The sequence below is a fragment of the Manis javanica genome, chromosome 8 (assembly GCF_040802235.1).
Source record: "Manis javanica isolate MJ-LG chromosome 8, MJ_LKY, whole genome shotgun sequence".
In the NCBI taxonomy this organism is placed as follows: Eukaryota; Metazoa; Chordata; class Mammalia; order Pholidota; family Manidae; genus Manis; species Manis javanica.
Window position 1 is genome coordinate 56925862 of NC_133163.1, and position 20299 is coordinate 56946160.

The 20299-nt window shown below is 36.5% G+C and overlaps 1 long non-coding RNA gene across 2 annotated transcripts in view; it reads right to left on the minus strand.

Moving 5' to 3' along the window:
* The window catches only part of LOC140843266 (uncharacterized), a 215253-nt gene that overhangs the window by 61681 nt on the left and 133273 nt on the right, over positions 1 to 20299 (minus strand). The window contains exon 4 of one of the 2 annotated variants that reach the window (XR_012120880.1): positions 16928 to 16999. The exons of the other annotated variant lie outside the window; for it this stretch is intronic. This is a non-coding gene — a long non-coding RNA (uncharacterized lncRNA). The remainder of the gene's footprint in view (positions 1 to 16927; positions 17000 to 20299) is intronic. 2 annotated transcript variants of the gene reach the window in all.

Here is a 20299-nt window from a genome sequence, read left to right on the forward strand (position 1 = left end):
ATAGGTAAAATTGCTATACATTTCTCATTGACCTGGCTTCTAAACTGCTCATGAGACTGTCTGCTGGCTATTTCTTCCCTCACCTATAAGACAGATGCAAAAGATACAGTGAAGGATATGAAGATCTATAATGACCCTGCTGAAAGGACTTTAAAGACCTGCTAGATAAAACCACCACCACTGGGGTGCAAAGACCCCCACTAATATCACTTGAACAGTAGTATGAATTACCTGAGCCAATACTATTTAGGAGGTTATTGTTACCCCTATATAGTCTAGCCTTGTGAACAAATACCAGGGAGGATGAATAAACCATAAAAAAGGAAAATCATAAACATTAAATGAAGATACTATTAGACAAACAGAGTAGAGAAATTTTGGACTATAGGGACAAAGTAAAACTATACAAATTTGGTGATAAATGAGTTGTAGCTTAAAGAATTATTAGACTTTGGAGTTCTTGTTTTCTAAAAGGGTTTCAGTTCAAGGTAAATAGCCTTTTTAAAGGATATAAGGTGTGCAAGTTCACAGTAAAATAAAGAAATAACAAGTACACTAATCAAGGTGTTTGTAATTGGAAAAAGTTCAACATAGTAAAAAAGTGGCTGGAAATCATGATTTGTCCATATCACAGCAAAAATATGAAAATATTTTCAAATTATTTGCCATCATTTGGTTATATATTGCTGCAAAACAAATTATGCCAAAATTTAATACAACCATTCAATTTTGTTCACAATTTAGTGAATTAGAAATTTGGAAAGGGCTTAGCTTGTTCCTATCTGATCAACATGGGGTCAGATGTAGCAGCATAGGCTGAGGATGTACTTCCAAAGTATCTTCTTCACTCATGTCTGAAGACTTGACAGTCCATCTCTCCTCATGGTATCCCCCTTCAGGGTCTCCAAACTTGCCTTGGGTGTCATAAAAAGTTGAAACTTTATAAATAGCAACTTGCTTTTGAGGGTCAAAAAGTATAAAATTACAGGCCAGTTAAGGGCTTCACCAGAAAGTAGGTGAAGAAAGAGATGGCTTCTTGGTGGAGAGAGCAGAAGAGCACATGTTTTGAGAGAGTAGTGTGTAAATATTTCTGAAAAATGGCCATAGCCATTAATGGAGAAGACACTAAATATTTTTGAGGACATATAAATATGTCATAATACTTATGTGTTAAGACTAAAATCTCTGACAGGTTGTAACAGGGAAATCAGAGAGAGATTAGAAATAGGATGGAAGGAGAGAAGACTGACAAATGAAGAGGTTACTACAATATATTCTAGGAGGAATGTGATGGTCTAGGTTAGGGCAAAGACTGCAGGCATGATAAAGTGTGAGTATAGCATCTATTGTATATGAGAACAGAATTTTTTGATTGAATGTGAAGATGGAAATGTTAAAGATGACTTAAATTGCATTTCATAATCTGGACAATTAAGAGAATGATAGTGCAGTTGATTGATGTAGAAATACATGAGAAATAACAAGTTTGATGGATCTGAGGTCCTATTTGACCAAAGTATGTTGCTTTCAAATTCTGCAATTGGAAACAGTTCCATAGCTTCTACCTAGGGACTCTGAGATGAAAGTCATCTGTAAAGGGGTGACAGTTAAAGTCAAGAGAGAAAATCTCATGCAGGGAGACTAATGAGAAAAATGACAAAGCCTAAGGACAAAACAACTAACCTAACTTTTCCAGCTTCTGTTTTGGATGGAAGGCTTCAAGTTCTTTAGATCATAGTAATATTGATTAATTTGGACATCAATCAGTTCTTGGCTACACAAAGTGTTTTAGTTCTAATATACATTTGAGGTTATTTCTAAATTTCCTCAAATAACATTGCAAACACTCACCTTTAAAGGTCATTATTCTGAATCCAAGGTCTAGTTTTCTTCAGTGGACTGATACTGGAACATCATTATATGGATTTTTTTTAACAGTTGCACTGTTCTGTTTGGATTACAAGATTAACTGGAAATAAAACAATATAAAAAAAGAAGAACTGGCAAGAAAGAGTTAAGGTCCCAGAGTCTATTTATTATGATTCATGAAAACCCAGAAAAAAATTGTGAAATTTACCGTGAAAAATCATGAAATAAACTTTTGATTATTTTAATATGGAAGTATGAAATTCTATTTCATGAATTAAGAAAACTTCACTTACTACCAATATACATTATAGATTTATTCATCTTATTCTTATAATCAACCTTTTAAAAGATTTCTCCTTTTAATTTGTTTTTCCAAGTATTACTTTAATATCCCTGGAAGTCAGGAGAGAAAAAGCTGTGATGAAAATAAGCATCATGTGATGTAGAACTTCAAAGCAGATGCATTAAAGTATTGGATTCAAATTGCGTTCTCTTATTGGCTATGTTTAATAATTTTGATTATAAGTTAGATTAATGCCTGTTTTAAGGATGGTACACCAAGTATTTTTGCTGATAGGAAGGGAATTACCTATGCAATCTGGAACCAAGTTGCTTAAATTTCATAACTCTGAATGAAGAAAAATAACATGAAGCCCATAAGTATATGGGGTTTAAAATGTTTTCTTAATTTCTTAGACTCTCAGGTTTAATATTTAAAAAATTCATGTTTGTATAACTATGCAAATATTTTACAAAAAAATATATGAGCCCCATTTGCTCCACTGCCTCACCAACACTTACTATTATTAGTCCTTTTCAATTTTAGGGCATCTAGCGAGTATGTAGAAGTATTTTAACTTCACTTACTATTTGTCTTATATTTTGGGTTCCCATGATATCCTGGTTGATTTTTTTTATTTCAGAGAGTATATGAAACATTAATATGTTTCTAGGAGACAGTTATATAAGAAAGGATAGAGATAAATCACTACACCCTCATTCCTACTATAGTGTCTTATTTCTTCACTTTTTTTTTTTTTTGAGATCAAGGCAGAGGCTTTTATTTAGAGATAAAGTGAGAGGACAGAGCTCCTGGCTCACACCAGGAGGGGACAAGAGAGCCCCCTTATTCCTTCATTCTTTCTACCCCATTCTGATTTTCTCTAGGCAACCAGTCTTATTTTTTGCATGTTTACCATCTTTACTTCTCCTGATCATTTTTTCTTATAAGAAGGGTAACATTCTATATATGTATCCGTTTTTGGTTGTTAATAGTTTCTGGAAATCACTCCACATAAGTTATTAGAGCTCTTCCTCATTTTTTTTACACCTTTCATAGATATCCATTGAGTGGATATATCATAATTTATTAAAACACTATGCAATATATGAATATTGAGGTGGTTTCAGTTATTTGAAATATTAAAAAATGCTGCAATGAATAGTCTTTCACTAAGAATGATTATTTTGAGGCAGAGCCAAGATGGCAGTGTGAGTAGAGCAGTGGAAATCTCCTCCAAAAAACACATAGATCTATGAAAATATAACAAAGAAAACTCTTCCCAAAATAGAGACCAGAGGACACAGGACAACATCCAGACCACATCCACACATGCAAGAACCCAGCGCCTTGTAAAGGGGGTAAGATACAAGACCCAGACCAGCGGGACCCGAGCGCCCCTCCCCCCGGAACCCGGCGGGTGGAAAGAAACCGGAGCATTTTTTTTTTGGCGAGTGCTTTCTGGAAGCCTTAAAGGGACAGGGACCCCAGTGCTAGGGAGGCAGGGCAGCAGGACCCATGAGCGGGTGCCTGGGACCAGCGCCTGAGGACAAGAAAATTGCGTGTTTTTTCCTTTTTTTTTTCTTTTTCCTCTCTCCTTGTTGCTCTTGTTGTTCTGGTTTGGAGAGTGCTTTTTGCAAGTCTTAAAGGGGCAGGACAGGACACTTAGACCAGAGGCAGGGAATCTGGGGATCTCTGGGCACTCTAACCCCCTGGACAACAGGGAACACAGAGGCCCCTAATGGAGATGAATAGCCTCCCGGCAGCTCCCCCTCCAATGGGGCTCCACCATTTTGGAGGAGCAGCCCCAGCCAGGCCACGTCCACAGCAACAGCAGAGATAAACTCCATAGCAAACGGGCAGGTAGCAGAAGCCCTGTCTCTGCACAACTGACAAGCATAAGCCACAAGAGGTCGCTATTCTCCCAGGAGAGGAAGGCCACAAACCAACAAGAAGGGAAGCTCTTCCAGCGGTCACTTGTACCAGCTCTGCAAAGTATCTCTATCACCATGAAAAGGCAAAACTACAGGCAGACAAAGATCACAGAGACAACACCTGAGAAGGAGACAGACCTAACCAGTCCTCCTGAAAAAGAATTCAAAATAAAAATCATGAACATGCTGACAGAGATGCAGAGAAAAATGCAAGAGCAATGGGATGAAGTCCGGAGGGAGATCACCGATATCAGGAAGGAGATCACAGAAGTGAAACAATTCCTGGAAGGATTTATAAGCAGAATGGATAAGATGCAAGAGGCCATTGAAGGAATAGAAAAGAGAGAACAGGAACATATAGAAGCTGACATAGAGATAAAAGGATCTCCAGGAATAAAACAACACTAAGAGAACTATGTGACCAATCCAAAAGGAATAATATTTGTATTATAGGGGTACCAAAAGAAGAAAAAGAGGAAAAGGGATAGAAAGTCTCTTTGAAGAAATAATTGCTGAAAACATCCCCAAACTGGGGAAGGAAATAATCGAACAGACCACGGAATTACACAGAACCCACAACAGAAAGGATCCAAGGAGGACAACACCAAGACACATAGTAATTAAAATGGCAAGGATCAAGGACAAGGAAAGAGTTTTAAAGGCAGCTAGAGAGAAAAAGCTCACCTATGAAGGAAAACCCATCAGGCTAACATCAGACTTCTCGACAGAAACCCTACAGGCCAGAAAAGGATGGCATGATATATTTAATGCAATGAAACAGAAGGGCCTTGAACGAAGGATACTGTATCCAGCACGACTATCATTTAAATATGATGGCAGGATTAAACAATTCCCAGACAAGCAAAAGCTGAGAGAATTTGCTTCCCACAAACCACCTCTACAGGGCCTCCTACAGAGACTGCTCTAGATGGGAGCACTCCTAAAAAGAGCACAGAACAAAACACACAACATATGAAGAATGGAGGAGGACGAATAAGAAGGGAGAGAAGAAAAGAATCCCGAGACAGTGTATATAACAGCTCAATAGCAAGCTAAGTTAGGCAGTAAGATACTACAGAAGCTAACCTTGAACCTTTGGTAACCACGAACCTAAAGCCTGCAATGGCAATAAGTACATATCTCTCTATAGTCACCCTAAATGTAAATGGACTTAATGCACCAATCAAGACACAGAGTAATAGAATGGATAAAAAAGCAAGACCCATCTATATGCTGCTTGCAAGAAACTCACCTTAAACCCAAAGACAAGCACAGACTAAAAGTCAAAGGATGGAAAAACGTATTTCAGGCAAACAACAGTGAGAAGAAGCAGGGGTTGCAGTACTAATATCAGACAAAATAGACTTCAAAACAAAGAAAGTAACAAGAGATAAAGAAGGACACTACATAATGATAAAGGGCTCAGTCCAACAGGAGGATATAACCATTCTAAATATATATGCACCCAATACAGAAGCACCAGCATATGTGAAACAAATACTAACAGAACTAAAGAGGGAAATAGACTGCAATGCATTCATTTTAGGAGACTTCAACACACTACTCACCCCAAAGGATAGATCCACTGGGCAGAAAATAAGTAAGGAGACACAGGCACTGAACAACACACTAGAACAGATGGACCTAATAGACATCTATAGAACTCTATATCCAAAAGCAACAGGATATACATTCTTCTCAAGTTCACATGGAACATTCTTCAGAATAGACCACATACTAGCTCACAAAAAGAGCCTCAGTAAATTCCAAAATATTGAAATCCAACCAACCAATTTCTCAGACCACAAAGGTATAAAAGTAGAAATAACTTCTACAAAGAAAACAAAAAGGCTCACAAACACATGGAGGCTTAACAACATGCTACTAAGTAATTAATGGATCAATGAACAAATCAAAATAGAGATCAAGGAATATATAGAAACAAGTGACAACAACAACAACACTAAGCCCCAACTTCTGTGGGATGCAGTGAAAGCAGACTTAAGAGAAAAGTATATAGCAATCCAGGCACACTTAAAGAAGGAAGAACAATCCCAAATGAATAGTCTAACATCACAATTATCGAAACTGGAAAAAGAAGAACAAATGAGGCCTAAAGTCAGCAGAAGGAGGGACATAATAAAGATCAGAGAAGAAATAAACAAAATTGAGAAGAATAAAACAATAGCAAAAATCAATGAAACCAACACCTGGTTCTTTGAGAAAATAAACAGATAGATAAGCCTCTAGCCAGACTTATTAAGAGAAAAAGAGAGTCAACACACATCAACAGAATTAGAAACGAGAAAGTAAAAATCACGACAGACCCCACAGAAATACAAAGAATTGATAGAGAATACTATGAAAACCTTTATGCCAGCAAGCTGGAAAACCTAGGAGAAATGGACAACTTCCTAGAAAAATACAACCTCCCAAGACTGACCAAGGAAGAAACACAAAAGTTAAACAAACCAATTACGAGCAAAGAAATTAAAATGGTAATCAAAAAACTATCCAAGAACAAAACCCTGGGGCCGGACGGATTTACCTCAGAATTTTATCAGACACACAGAGAAGACATAATACCCATTCTCCTTAAAGTGTTCCAAAAAATAGAAGAAGAGGGAATACTCCCAAACTCATTCTATGAAGCCAACATCACCCTCATACCAAAACTAGGCAAAGACCCCACCAAAAAAGAAAATTACAGACCAATATCCCTAATGAATGTAGATGCAAAAATACTCAATAAAATATTAGCAAACAGAATTCAACAGTATATCAAAAGGATCATACACCATGACCAAGTGGGATTCAGCCCAGGGATGCAAGGATGGTACAACATTCGAAAATCCATCAACATCATCTACCACATCAACAAAAAGAAAGACAAAAACCACATGATCATCTCCATAGATTCTGAAAAAGCATTTGACAAAATTCAACATCCATTCATGATAAAACCTCTCAGCAAAATGGGAATAGAGGGCAAGAACCTCACCATAATAAAGGCCATATATGATAAACCCACAGCCAGCATTATACTGAACAGCGAGAAGCAGAAAGCATTTCCTCTGAGATCGGGAACCAGAAAGGGATGCCCAGTCTCCCCACTGTTATTTAACATAGTACTGGAGGTCCTAGGCACGGCAATCAGACAAAACAGAGAAATACAAGGAATCCAGATTGGTTAAGAAGAAGTTAAACTGTCACTATTTGCAGATGATATGATACTGTACATAAAAAACCCTAAAGACTCGACTCCAAAACTACTAGAACTGATATCGGAATACAGCAAAGTTGCAGGATACAAAATTAACACACAGAAACATGTAGCTTTCCTATACATTAACAATGAACCAATAGAAAGAGAAATCAGGAAAACAATTCCATTCACCATTGCATCAAAAAGAATAAAATACCTAGGAATAAACCTAACCAAAGAAGTGAAAGACTTATACTCTGAAAACTACAAGTCACTCTTAAGAGAAATTAAAGGGGACACTAACAAATGGAAACTCATCCCATGCTCGTGCCTAGGAAGAATTAATATCGTCAAAATGGCCATCCTGCCCAAAGCAATATACAGATTTGATGCAATCCCTCTCAAATTACCAGCAACATTCTTTAATAAATTGGGACAAATAATTCAAAAATTCATATAGAACACCAAAGACCCCGAATAGCCAAAGGAATCCTGAGAAAGAAGAATAAAGTAGGGGGGATCTCACTCCCCAACTTCAAGTTCTACTACAAAGCCATAGTAATCAAGACAATCTGGTACTGGCACAAGAACAGAGCCACAGACCAGTGGAACAGATTAGAGACTCCAGAAATTAACCCAAACATATGTGGTCAATTAATATTTGATAAAGGAGCCATGGACATACAATGGCAAAATGACCGTCTCTTCAACAGATGGTGCTGGCAAAACTGGACAGCTACATGTAGGAGAATGAAACTGGACCATTGTCTCATCCCATATACAAAGGTAAACTCAAAATGGATCAAAGACCTGAATGTAAGTCATGAAACCATTAAAGTCTTGGGAAAAAACATAGGCAAAAACCTCTTACACATAAACATGGGTGACCTCTTCTTGAACATATCTCCCGGGCAAGGAAAACAACAGCAAAAATGAACAAGTGGGACTACATTAAGCTGAAAAGCTTCTGTACAGCAAAAGATACCATCAATAGAACAAAAAGGAACCCTACAGTATGGGAGAATATATTTGAAAATGACAGATCCGATAAAGGCTTGACGTCCAGAATATATAAAGAGCTCACATGCCACAACAGACAAAAAACAAATAACCCAATTAAAAAATGGGCAGAGGAACTGAACAGACAGTTCTCTAAAAAAGAAATACAGATGGCCAACAGACACATGAAAAGATGCTCCACATCGCTAATTATCAGAGAAATGCAAATTAAAACTACAATGAGGTATCACCTCACACCAGTAAGGATAGCTGCCATCCAAAAGACAAACAACAACAAATGTTGGCGAGGCTGTGGAGAACGGGGAACCCTCCTACACTGCTGGTGGGAATGTAAATTAGTTCAACCATTGTGGAAAGCAGTATGGAGGTTCATCAAAATGCTCAAAACAGACCTACCATTTGACCCAGGAATTCCACTCCTAGGAATTTACCCTAAGAACGCAGCAATCAAGTTTGAGAAAGACAGATGCACCCCTATGTTTATCACAGCACTATTTACAATAGCCAAGAATTGGATGCAACCTAAATGTCCATCGGTAGATGAATGGATAAATAAGATGTGGTACATATACACAATGGAATACTACTCAGCCATAAGAAGTGGCAAAATCCAACCATTTGCAGCAACATGGATGGAGCTGGAGAGTAATATGCTCAGTGAAATAAGCCAAGCGGAGAAAGAGAAATACCAAATGATTTCACTCATCTGAGGAGTATAAGAACAAAGGAAAAACTGAAGGAACAAAACAGCAGCGGAATTACAGAACCCAAAAATGCACTAACAGGTACCAAAGGGAAAGGAACTGGGGAGGATGAGTGGGCAGGGAGGGATAAGGGGGGGAAGAAGAAGGGGGGTATTAAGAGTTGCATTCATGGGGGGGAGGGAGAAAGGGGAGGGTGGGCTGTCCAACACAGAGAGGCCAAGTAGTGATTCTACAACATTTTGCTAATCTGATGGACAGTAACCATAATGTGGTTTTTAGGGGGGACCTGATATAGGGGAGAGCATAGCAGACATAGAATTCTTCATGTAAGTGTAGATTAAAGATTAAAAAAAAAACAAAGAAAGAAAGAAAAGGGGATTTCTCCTTGATAGGATAAAACTATTGGTAAATCAAAGATCAACGCATGCTTTAAATATCCTTAATATTGATCACTTAAAGGGTGTCAGATGATCAGCTATGGAGGTACTCTTTTCTGATAATATTCCTTTCTCTTAATAAAAAAAAAAAAAGCAGTTCCTGTGTGCCTTCCTCCAATGAGTTCTACACAGTGGTATAGAGGGCATGTCAAAGTGTGGGCAAAGGGTCTGTTTGTTTCTATGCAGAAGATCAAGGCCTAGCTTGGCTACCCAGAAAATGAACTAAGATACAATATGAGGAGAAGCTTCCAGCATCAGCACTCTCTGGAGGACTTGTGCCGGGGGATGATCATCAAAAAGCCTCCACAGGGATCCGGAAGATGCTGCGGTTGTGGCTGCATCCACCCCACCGGTTCCTGGACTTGCCATGGGAATGAAGAAGGAGATATCTAAGCTGGCCTGTGCATACAGTAAAACAACAAATTTGACTGGATCTATACTGTGGGAACTCAACCAAGAATCAGGAGAAGTGCAAATTGTAGTGCTCCAAAATCTTACAACTACAGACTATCTACTGTTAAAAGAACATATGGGATGTGAACAGTTCCCAGGAATGGGTTGTTTTAATTTGTCTGATTTCTCTCAGACTGTTCAAGTTCAGTTGGACAATATCCACCATATCGTAGATAAGTTTTCACAAATGCCTACGGTGCCTAACTGGTTTTCTTGGTTTCACTGGAGATGGCTGGTAATTATAGGTCTGCTTTGGTTATGTAACTGTACTCCTTTTATGTTAATGTGTGTGTGCAATTTAATTAGTAGTTTAAAACCTATACATGCTCAAGTTACTCTACAAGAAGATATGTCAAAGAAATAATCAATCTTCCCATGTTTTCTTCTGCCTGCTACTTCTATAGCTTTTCTTCTTCCTTCCTAATTACAACCCTTAAATAGAATTCGTGCCTCATATCGAATTTACCAAGTATCATAATTCTTCCAAGTGGTAAAGATACATCAAGACAAATGCTGGGCATAGAAGCCACAGGGCATAAATCTGCAAAGAAGTAAAAAGCTAACCTTTTCAAACAATATGGCTTCTCTCTCACTTACCAACTTTACATTTCCCTGTATGGCCCTGGAAGATGACTGGTTAGCCAGAGACGGGTAAGATTCCTCAAGGGAGGAACAACCTAAGACAGGCACAGTCGCATGGGGGCCATCAGGTGAGAAATTGCGGATCAACAGAGGTGAGGCTTAAAACCTCACGCCCCCTGTTTTGAGAGAAATCTTCTGCATCCATGAATGTTTTGCTGCCCTTGTCTAGCTTGGATTAATACTTAGTCCATAGGCACACACCTGATCATCTACATTTGCCCTCTTACAGCACTAAACTATGTTTTCTACCTTTATCTTGCATCTACCTAACACTTCAGCATTTTATTAAAAATAAAAATAATAATAATAATAAAGGGAGAAATGTGGGATCCACATATAAATCAAGTATAAAAAATCAAACGAATATTCATATTTGACCTGAATGTTTATAGTTCATAATGCGTGATCAAAACCGAAAGTTTCTGTGATGAATGCCCTTGTACTGTTCACCATGTAAGAATTTATTCGCTATGTAAGAATTCGTTCATCATCTAAGAACTTGTTCGTTATGCTTCAGAAGATTGGAGACTGACGAGAATTAGCCTTGAGATGGATTAATGATTGTGCATTGAGCATTGACCCCCCCTATACAGAATTTTATTGTTGTTAACCATTAAATCAATAAATATGAGACATGCCCTCTCACAAAAAAAAAAAAAGAGGACAGAAAAAAAAATCTGTGTACTTGGCAGTGCCAGAGGGCATTTCAGAATGTTTAGTCCATCACACGGCTGGAAGAGGAAGTCCACTGTGTATACTGAGCAAAGGAATTGCATTTATATAAAAGAATAACTAATGCCTAAGAGTGACTGTGTTACGCTTGGAACCTCATCAGTAAAATGAAGGAGTCTTATGATCTAGGTAAGTGAATAGGGTGATAGTGATGTAAACAGAATAAAAAAAGAGTTGACTGTGAAGTGAGAGGTGATCGATCTACCATGGAGCCTTGAATGGAGAAAGAAATCAGAGAGCCAAGGAAAGAATCCTAAGGGAAGCCAAGGGAGCCCAAGAGCTGTGAAATAGTTTTCACTGCCTGTTTAACCAAGTGATGGTTATGACATGCCAAGTTTGTTAATAAGGAATTTAACTGTAAAAGTAAATTTAGTGGTAAAGAAGGAAAAAAGAATGTGGCAGCTTGAAGAAGGTATAATGATTTTATTCATGTACCTACATTTAGATTGACAATTTTGAGTGAACTAACCAACTGAATCAATTACATACTGATATTACTGTGACAGTGCAATATATCAATTGCTTTGTTGAATATAATCAGGTGGTCAAAACAAGTTATCTATCCAGATAATATTTTATCAAAAAAAAAAAAAAAAGAATGTTTATTTTCATACTGTGGGAGATGTATCGTCATAGTAGATTCCTAGAAAGGGAAGTACTCCGTCAAAGATAAGTTCATATTCAGGGTCCTCAGCTAGTGTCAAAGTCCCCTTCAAAAGCATTGCATTATTTTGTATTGTAGCGAGCAATGTATGATGCAGCCTATTCCCTAATAAAATGAATCGTCAGAGTTTTAAAATTTCCACTTTTTTGTAGGTAAGAAATGGTATTCCTGTATTGTTTGATATGCATTTCTCTCATTCTGAATTTTATATCCTTTGTTGAACTGCATTTTCATGTGTTTTGCTCATTTTCTGGCCAGTTAAGGGCTTTACCAGGAACAGGGTGAAGAAAGAGATGGCTTCTTGGAGAGAGCAGAAGAGATCATCAAAAGTTTATCTCTTATGATTTTCATGGTAAATTTGACTATTTTTTTTAACCTTTGTTCCTCAGTTTTAAGCAGCTCTTTACACATTAGCGATATTAGTCCTCTTCCTCTCCTGCATGTTGCAGATATTTCCTCTGAGTTTATCAGGTGTCTTTTGTGTTTATGATGCTTTTGTTTTGCCATGAGTTTTTTCTGTGTGTGTCATTAATGCTCAAAATCTTTGGATTTTTGAATCATACTTAAAGAAATATTCACCCTTGTTTTCTAGTAGCTGTATTAATTTTTTAATATTTAGGCCCTTAATAAATTTGGAATTTATTCCTGTGCATTGTGTGAAACAGAATTAATTTTATCTTTTACAAATGGATACCCATTTACCCCAATACAACTTACAACAAAGCCCATCTTGTCCCAGAGATTTGCAAACTGCCTCATATGCTAAATTCCCATATGTACTAGAAACTATTCTTTTTTAATTTTCTATTCCATATATATCCTTATAACTTTGGCACCAAAAGTATTACTCCTATTTTTAAATTACACACATACATATGATGCAATATATATTTCATTAAAAAAGTAATTTTTGAAAGTCCAACCAACAAAAGTCAAAGAGCAACCCCGCTTCCCAAAGCTTAGATAAGTATATGTTAATAATGGACTTTTTCCTGTAGTCATTTTTTTCGAATGTCTGTCTCTAATCTGAAAGAGCGGTGTGTACTCATTTCCAAGATATTTTGTCTTGTTTACATGGTATCATTATTTAGAGAAAGAGCAGCTGGTCTCACTGTGCTCACCTGTGCCAAAACTCTGAGCATATGGCAATTTGAACTGCAAGATTTATTTTTGAGACTGGATCACTATGCACATAAATGGACCTTTTGGAGAATAATAGAGCATAACATTCTCACTTCATTAGCTTCAGTGAAACTAAATTATGGTTTTACCATCCAACATTAGGATTAAGACCGTGTCTACACATGCAAACTAAAGTGAAGGAATTAAGTAAACACCTGGATAATTTGAATAAAAAGAGTGTTATCTTGAATATTTTGAAAGGGCTTCTTGGCCAAATCTACAGGTAGCTGCCTTAGTTCTCTATTAGAGTTAGCACTTGTAGCCATAAACCACAGGGCATGCTTATGCAGTTGGTTAATTTTATATGTTAAATTCTTAATATTGCTTTATATCTTTTGTTTTTTATTACTCTTGGGATTGTTACAGTTATTTCTGCAAATTAAAATACACTGAATTTACAGAAGTATATTCGGGGGAAGAAAATATTAAAAATACCCTGCCATTTCCAAGCACTTACATCAACTCAGAGGAGCAAGTGAAGTTTCAAAATCTCCTCAGCCTTTGGGAACATAAAAGCTACACACATAAAATGTTTTCAACTATTTTAAAGTAACAATAAACAGTAAAAGGTCAATATTCAATTTTAAAAGATTTGATTTTAAAGGAATTATTTTGGCTTATAGACATGTTACATAAATTTGGAGATAGATGAGGTAGTAAAAGTATAGAGGGTCAAAATTGGACAGACTTATAACAATATCAAAATGGTGCTTCTCTTCTCCATTGTATTATTACATTTAGAATTTGGAAAACCTTTCTCAAAAAAGACAACACTGCTCACATATTTTCTCCAAACATATCATATTCTGCTATGTTAAAATTACATTTGTGTGTGACTAAATTGTTCTTGATGTTTTTATTACAGTCAGATATTCTCTTCTATCCCTTTCAGTTTGTAGTAATCAAGGATGTGTACTATTTAATCATGCATTATATTTTGAGCAAACAATGGATAAACTGAAAATACATTTCACTGAATCTGAAAAGCTTAACTATGTAAGAGGTGTTTTTCTTAAAATGAATTAATGGTAGCTTAACTGTTAAAATTATAGCTAACAGTGACATTTTTGTTCGCTATTAAAGAGGTTGAAAGAGTTGTCAAGATGGTCCACTTGTCACTGCTGAACCAAAAGAAAAGATCAAATATTTGCACCATCACACTTCTGTCTGATTAGAGGTAACCACCTTGAATGCAAGATGGTATTTTAATATAACCAGAGTATTTCACTGAAGGAAAAAATCAAAGTGTGCATTGATTTTGAGGTGTGAAACAATGGTTAAAGTCTGTATATTAGTTATCTACTGCATAAAAAATTGCTCCCCAAAGTAGGTGCTAGAAACAACAATAAATCTCATTCCAGTTTCTCTGAGATAAGAATTCTGGAGCAGTTTAGCAGGGTAATTCTGACACAGGTTCTTTTTTTTTAAATTCAATATTTTAAGTGTTTATTTGAGCACAAATCAATTCTATTTGCTAGATTGCATGTTGCCGAATTTGAAAGGAGCTCTGAGGAGCTGTACAAAATGAAAGACTTTATAAGCAGAAGGGAACAGACACAAGGAAGTTGTATTTGGCAAAAAAAAGCAGGTTGGTTATTCCATTAGAGGACAGCAAGGGTCTATAAAGCAGATTACTTAATGCTATTCAGGCAACTCCTGATTGATGGGTTTAAGATTCCATTTTGGGGAGAGCCAAAAGTGTAAGTAAGTCTTGGTTTGGTGACACAGGACTTAGCATAAGCAATTTCATTTAGGGCTTGTCTTATATGTACCAAACCCCACCTTTTGATCAGACTTAATCAAAAACTAAACTATTATCACTACTCCCAGTGATCACACAGCATGTCTCACAGATTTTGCTGAATGTGTATGTGGCATTCAAAGGTCATGATGTTAGGTTCATATTCTTTAAATTGGTCATACTCTTCATTCATTTTCTAATATTCTAAAGGAGAGCATTTGCTTGGTGGTTAGCAGCTAAAAATAAACTTGCATTTGAAACTTTTGAGAGCATATAGCATACTAGAGAGACTAGTATGATTACTGCAAACAGAATAATTCCCAATGTTTGGAGTGCAGTGTGGAGTCATGGTCCCTAAGAACAAAACCAATCAAAAAGACAGACCCTTTTGAAGGAGTCACTTTCTTTAGCCAAGCAGCTTGTTCTGTGATCTTAGTTAGCTAAGTCACAACTTTCCCAAGTGTCAATCCAAGTGTAGCCAGTGAAGTTGGCTATAGCACAAATACTTGCTCAGCTGAAGGATAACCAAGGGCTATCCTATTATCAAGAACTTTGGCCAGAGAGTCTAGGAATATGTGTTGGACAGTTAATGCTTAACAATAGATTCAGGGATTGTTGCCATAATTAAGGAGAATTCTCTTCCTATATAGTAACAGAAAAAGCAAGTAGCAAAAGTGCAAAAGGAATAAAGGTTTCATAATAGAGATGAAGATCCTCTGTGATCTTGGGGCTGTTGACCACCTTAAGATGCCGTCTCTTTTTGAGGAGGAACCTCCTTAGTCAATTTTAATTTTAGATCTCCAGCGGATGTGCAGGACAAAAAGTCTGGAGGAACCCTCTTCAGTGGGGAGATGTGGAACTGAGATTCCATTGCCTGAAGTCTGGCTTCTGTTTGGGTAGTGAAGTGGGCCTGATATCATCCTTAAACCTCTTTGGAAGTGACCACCTTTTCTCTTAGTGATTCCAAACCAGAAGGGTGCAAGAAAATTGGAAACATTAGTTTGGAGAGCTGTGGCCAGATATTTGAGGAAACTAGAATTCAGGATCCAGTACATTTTACAGGGATGTAATAAAAACTCAAAGAAAATGAACAGGACTAGAATCTGATATCCATAAGGTTGTGTTAGTTTCCTACAGTCACTGTCATTTCTATCAAAGATAATCATATTAAGACTCATTTGTTTACAAAATGTCTAGTTTCATTAAACTTGGTGCAGCAAGAATAGTTTGACCATATAAGTTCTCTTGAAATTTCCTTTACTGAACTTTTCATAGGGAATCTTAGATTGGACTTTTAAAAGCCTCTCCAGGCTAAGAAACCAAGCAAAGGACTCAGCATCAGATTTTGTATGGAATATCTATAGATTTGGGTGAATTTTTAGGTGCACATCCTAAAATAATAGGTGCATACGTATATACAGTTGACCTTTTAAAACACAGAAGTTAGGGGCTAAAATCCATATAAAACTTTTGACTTCCCAAAAACTTAACCACTAATGGCCTACTGTTGACTGGAAGCCTTACTGATAGGGTTGATTAACATATTTTGTACATATTATATACTGAATACTTACAATAAAGATAAAAAAATATTAAAATCATAAGAGAAAATATATTTACAATACTGTATTATATGTATCTTCGCCATAGTCTATTTACAAGATGAATAATCATCTGGCAGTACCTACATCAACATCGTCTTATACAAAACACTGTAGATGTTATATATATTACTAATACTAATGTCAAAAATGGAAACATAATATGAAAAATTCATATTTATTTAAAGGTATAATTCATGCATTGATAATGATTGCTTCATGGTAGTCTAGCCTATACACTAATGAATGACTCATTGTTTTTATGGCATGCAGAATTGCAGTTATATAACTGTATATTTTTACATTTCTTTAAAAAAAATTTACATATGATGATCAACTATATGCAATTTCTCCTTTTACGAGATAGAGACATATGATACCATAACATAATTCCTTGAAAACAAAGTTATAAAATAGAAAAAAAATGTAACACATTATTAATTTTATATTAAATATTGCTCACCTTATTCCTATTTAAGGATAAGCTACCCAGCTGTAGACAAGTCTTGGACATTATATTCTGTATGATGTGCACCTAGGTGATGAAGACACAAAAGTTTCTTATACATCCTCTCCATCCGGCTATTAGATTTTCACATGAAGACACATGAGTGCATTAACTGTATGACATCACTTACATTCAGTGCATTACATACAGTGCATTAACTGTATGACATTACATTCATGAAGTGAAAGTGGATCATCATAAAGGTCTTCATCCTCATCTTAATGTTAAGTAGGCTGAAGAGGAGGAGTAACCGGAGGGGATGGTCTTGCTGTCTCAGGGTGGCAGAGTAGGAGGCAGGGGAGGCAGGCACAATCAGTGTAGCTTTAAGAAATAGATCATAATTTGACTTTTTGCTCTTTCATTTCTCTAAAAATATTTCTATAATACCACTAATGTTCATTACACATGGTCCTCTGTGGAAAGGATTGTCAACACCATGGAAGAGAACCTTGACAGAGAGGAAATCATCTAAGTTTGGAAGAATTGCATCATTGGAAATTCCATCATTGTAGAAAAACCTGCAAAAACCATCAAGCTTTGCATCTTCCAATATTTTCTTTAGTTTCAGTTCTCATATCATAGAAGGTCCATGTCATAAAAAGTCAAAAGCAGTCTTGAATTATTGGAAACCTTCTGCCAGATCATCTGTTTCCATGTGTTTTCTGGCCCTCCTTCCTCATTATTTGGCACTGGTTTGTAAGCCCTCATCTCCATCAAGTCATCTTGTTAATTCCTCTGATGTGGTGTCTAGTAGCTCTTGAATTTCTTCTCTAAGATCCATATCTTAAAACCCTTTGCCCCCACCTTTTCTGCCATATCGACAGTCTCATGATTTCCTTATTTGGCTCTGTCATAAATCCTGTGATGTCATGTACAACATCTGGACACAGTTTTCTCTAGCAAAAATTAATTATTTCAGGCTTGATGGATTTTGCATCTTTTTCTAAAACAATGATGGTATTTCCAGTGGTGTAATTCAGCCAGACTTCCACGATACTCTGTCGAGGTTCTCTTCCATAGTGTTGACCATACTTTCCAGAGTCTCATGTGCGATGAGCTTTAAATGTCCTTATGACTGCCTGATCTGGAGGCTGATTAGAGATGTTGTCTTTGTGGGCAAGCAAACTTCTTTGATGCCTTTGGTGTTGAACTCATGAGATTATGGGTGGCCAAGGACCTTGTCCAAAATCAGAAGAACTTTAAAAGTCCCTTACTAATGAGTTACTCCCTGACTTTAGGGACAAAGCATCAATTAAAGTGAACCAATAAAAGTGTTCTCACTGTCCACGCCTTCTTGTTGTATACCAAAATATAGGCAACTGGCGTAACTTTTCCCTCCAAGGCTTGGGGGATTAAGAGCGTCTTGATCAGAAACCCAGCTATATTTGTATACGAAGCAGTAGAGTTAGTCTTTCCCTTCCTGCCTTAAATCCTGGTGGTCACTTCTCTTCCTTACTAATAAATTTTTTCTGTGACATCCTTTTCCAGAGTGGGGCACTTTTGTCTGCATTAAATACCTGTTCAAGCAGATATTCTTTCTCCTCAATGATTTTCTTAATGGCCTTGGGGAGCCCTTCTACTGCTGCTTGGTTGGCAGAAGCTGATTTTCTGTCACCTTGACATTTTCAAGTGAACCTATTTATCAAACCATCCTTTGCTGGCGTTAAATTCTCCAGCTTTTTCTTCTTCACCTTCTAAGTTGTCACATAATGACTTTCTTTTTATCAAATCAGTCTATAGGTCTGCTTTTCTTCTAACAATCCTGCACCCACACAAAGGCTAAAAAGGTATTTTGCAAAAAATGTAAGGTTTTCATGCCTGCTGGCATAGCTACATTGACAGCTTCATGAATTTCCTTTTGTCTTTTTTACAATGGTCCTTATGCAGGATTCATTTATCTTGAAGTGGTGGGCTACTGCAGCTGCAGACCTCAATACACATCAAGCAATTCAACTTTTTCATGTAATGTCATGACTTTTGTCTGCTCTTTGGGGGGCACTTTCTGCATCACTAGTGACACTTTGTATGGATCCTATCGTGTTATTCTAGTATTATAGTAGTACAGTAAACATAATGAAAACCATGAGAGATCAATTTTTACTGTAATATCACATTTACTGGACCAATGAACTGCTCAGGCAGAGATGATTAGGGTCACATGGCATTTTAAACAGATACTCCCAACACTTGAGCTCACCACAATAGCAATAGGAAGGGCTACAAAGTTATTACAGTGGTACAGTGTATACTACAGTTAATTTTATGTGGTTATGACTTAATACTGCATCTTTACATTGTTTACATTTCTTACCTGCAAATGGCATAATGTACAGTCTATAAGTGTGTGTGCATAAGTTTTGATAAAATATTTATAGATTTGTGATATTTGATGATAGTGATAGACTAGTACCTACATTTATTTTATGCACTCATGACATAAATTTACCTTAATTTTTTCAATGTTTCTACAGTATATATTTCACCTACAAGTTTTTTCAAATTGTCACAAACCAAAATATTTTCCAATATATTTATTGAAAAAATCCCCATGTTGTTCAGGGCTCAACTCTATTACATTCAGTGTTGAGTGATAACTCTAAAGACATGCCTGTTTTAGTTAAGCCAACAAACTTAAACTAGACTTTGTTTATCAAAGATTATCATAGATGACATGAATTTGAAAAAATATGTGGGCTGTTTCTATATTCCTGAGAGTACAGTTCATTCAAGCCAATTAAATCAAGCACTTTGCAAATTAATTTTGGCAATACCATCTAGAGATAGGAAACTTTGCATCTACATCATACTGACAGACACAGCAGAGATTGTATAGCTTTCTTTTTAAAATTTTAGCCATGAGACAGGTATAATAGTGCAAAATTCATGTGTCTAAGAAAAGAACAGTTGGATATAAACTATGTTTCTTGCAAATGGAATAAGTTAAGGTTACCTGCTCAGATGGCTTGAAATTTTCTCTGATATTTGTGGTGAAGATTTTTCAGATTTTTCATAGACCTAGTTTTCAAAATAGTCTTTCCTTTTTTTTTCTGATACATGCTTCAATATCAATGGGCTCAGAGAAAGAATGCAAGTTCCACCCAGAAGGACTTTTTTTCCCTAAATCCTAATCTTTTATAATATCTAAAAGCTTTTTGAGAGAGATAGGGGAGACTTGGGGATTGGTGAAAAGAATAGGTGGGCTTTTACCCTTTTATGATTGTTTGTAGAGCCACATTTCTGTTTCTGTGAAGACTCAATTTGTAAGAAAAGTAGAGTTTTTAATTCCTAAAAAGTTTGGGTTGCAACCTGAATATCAAAAAAATAACA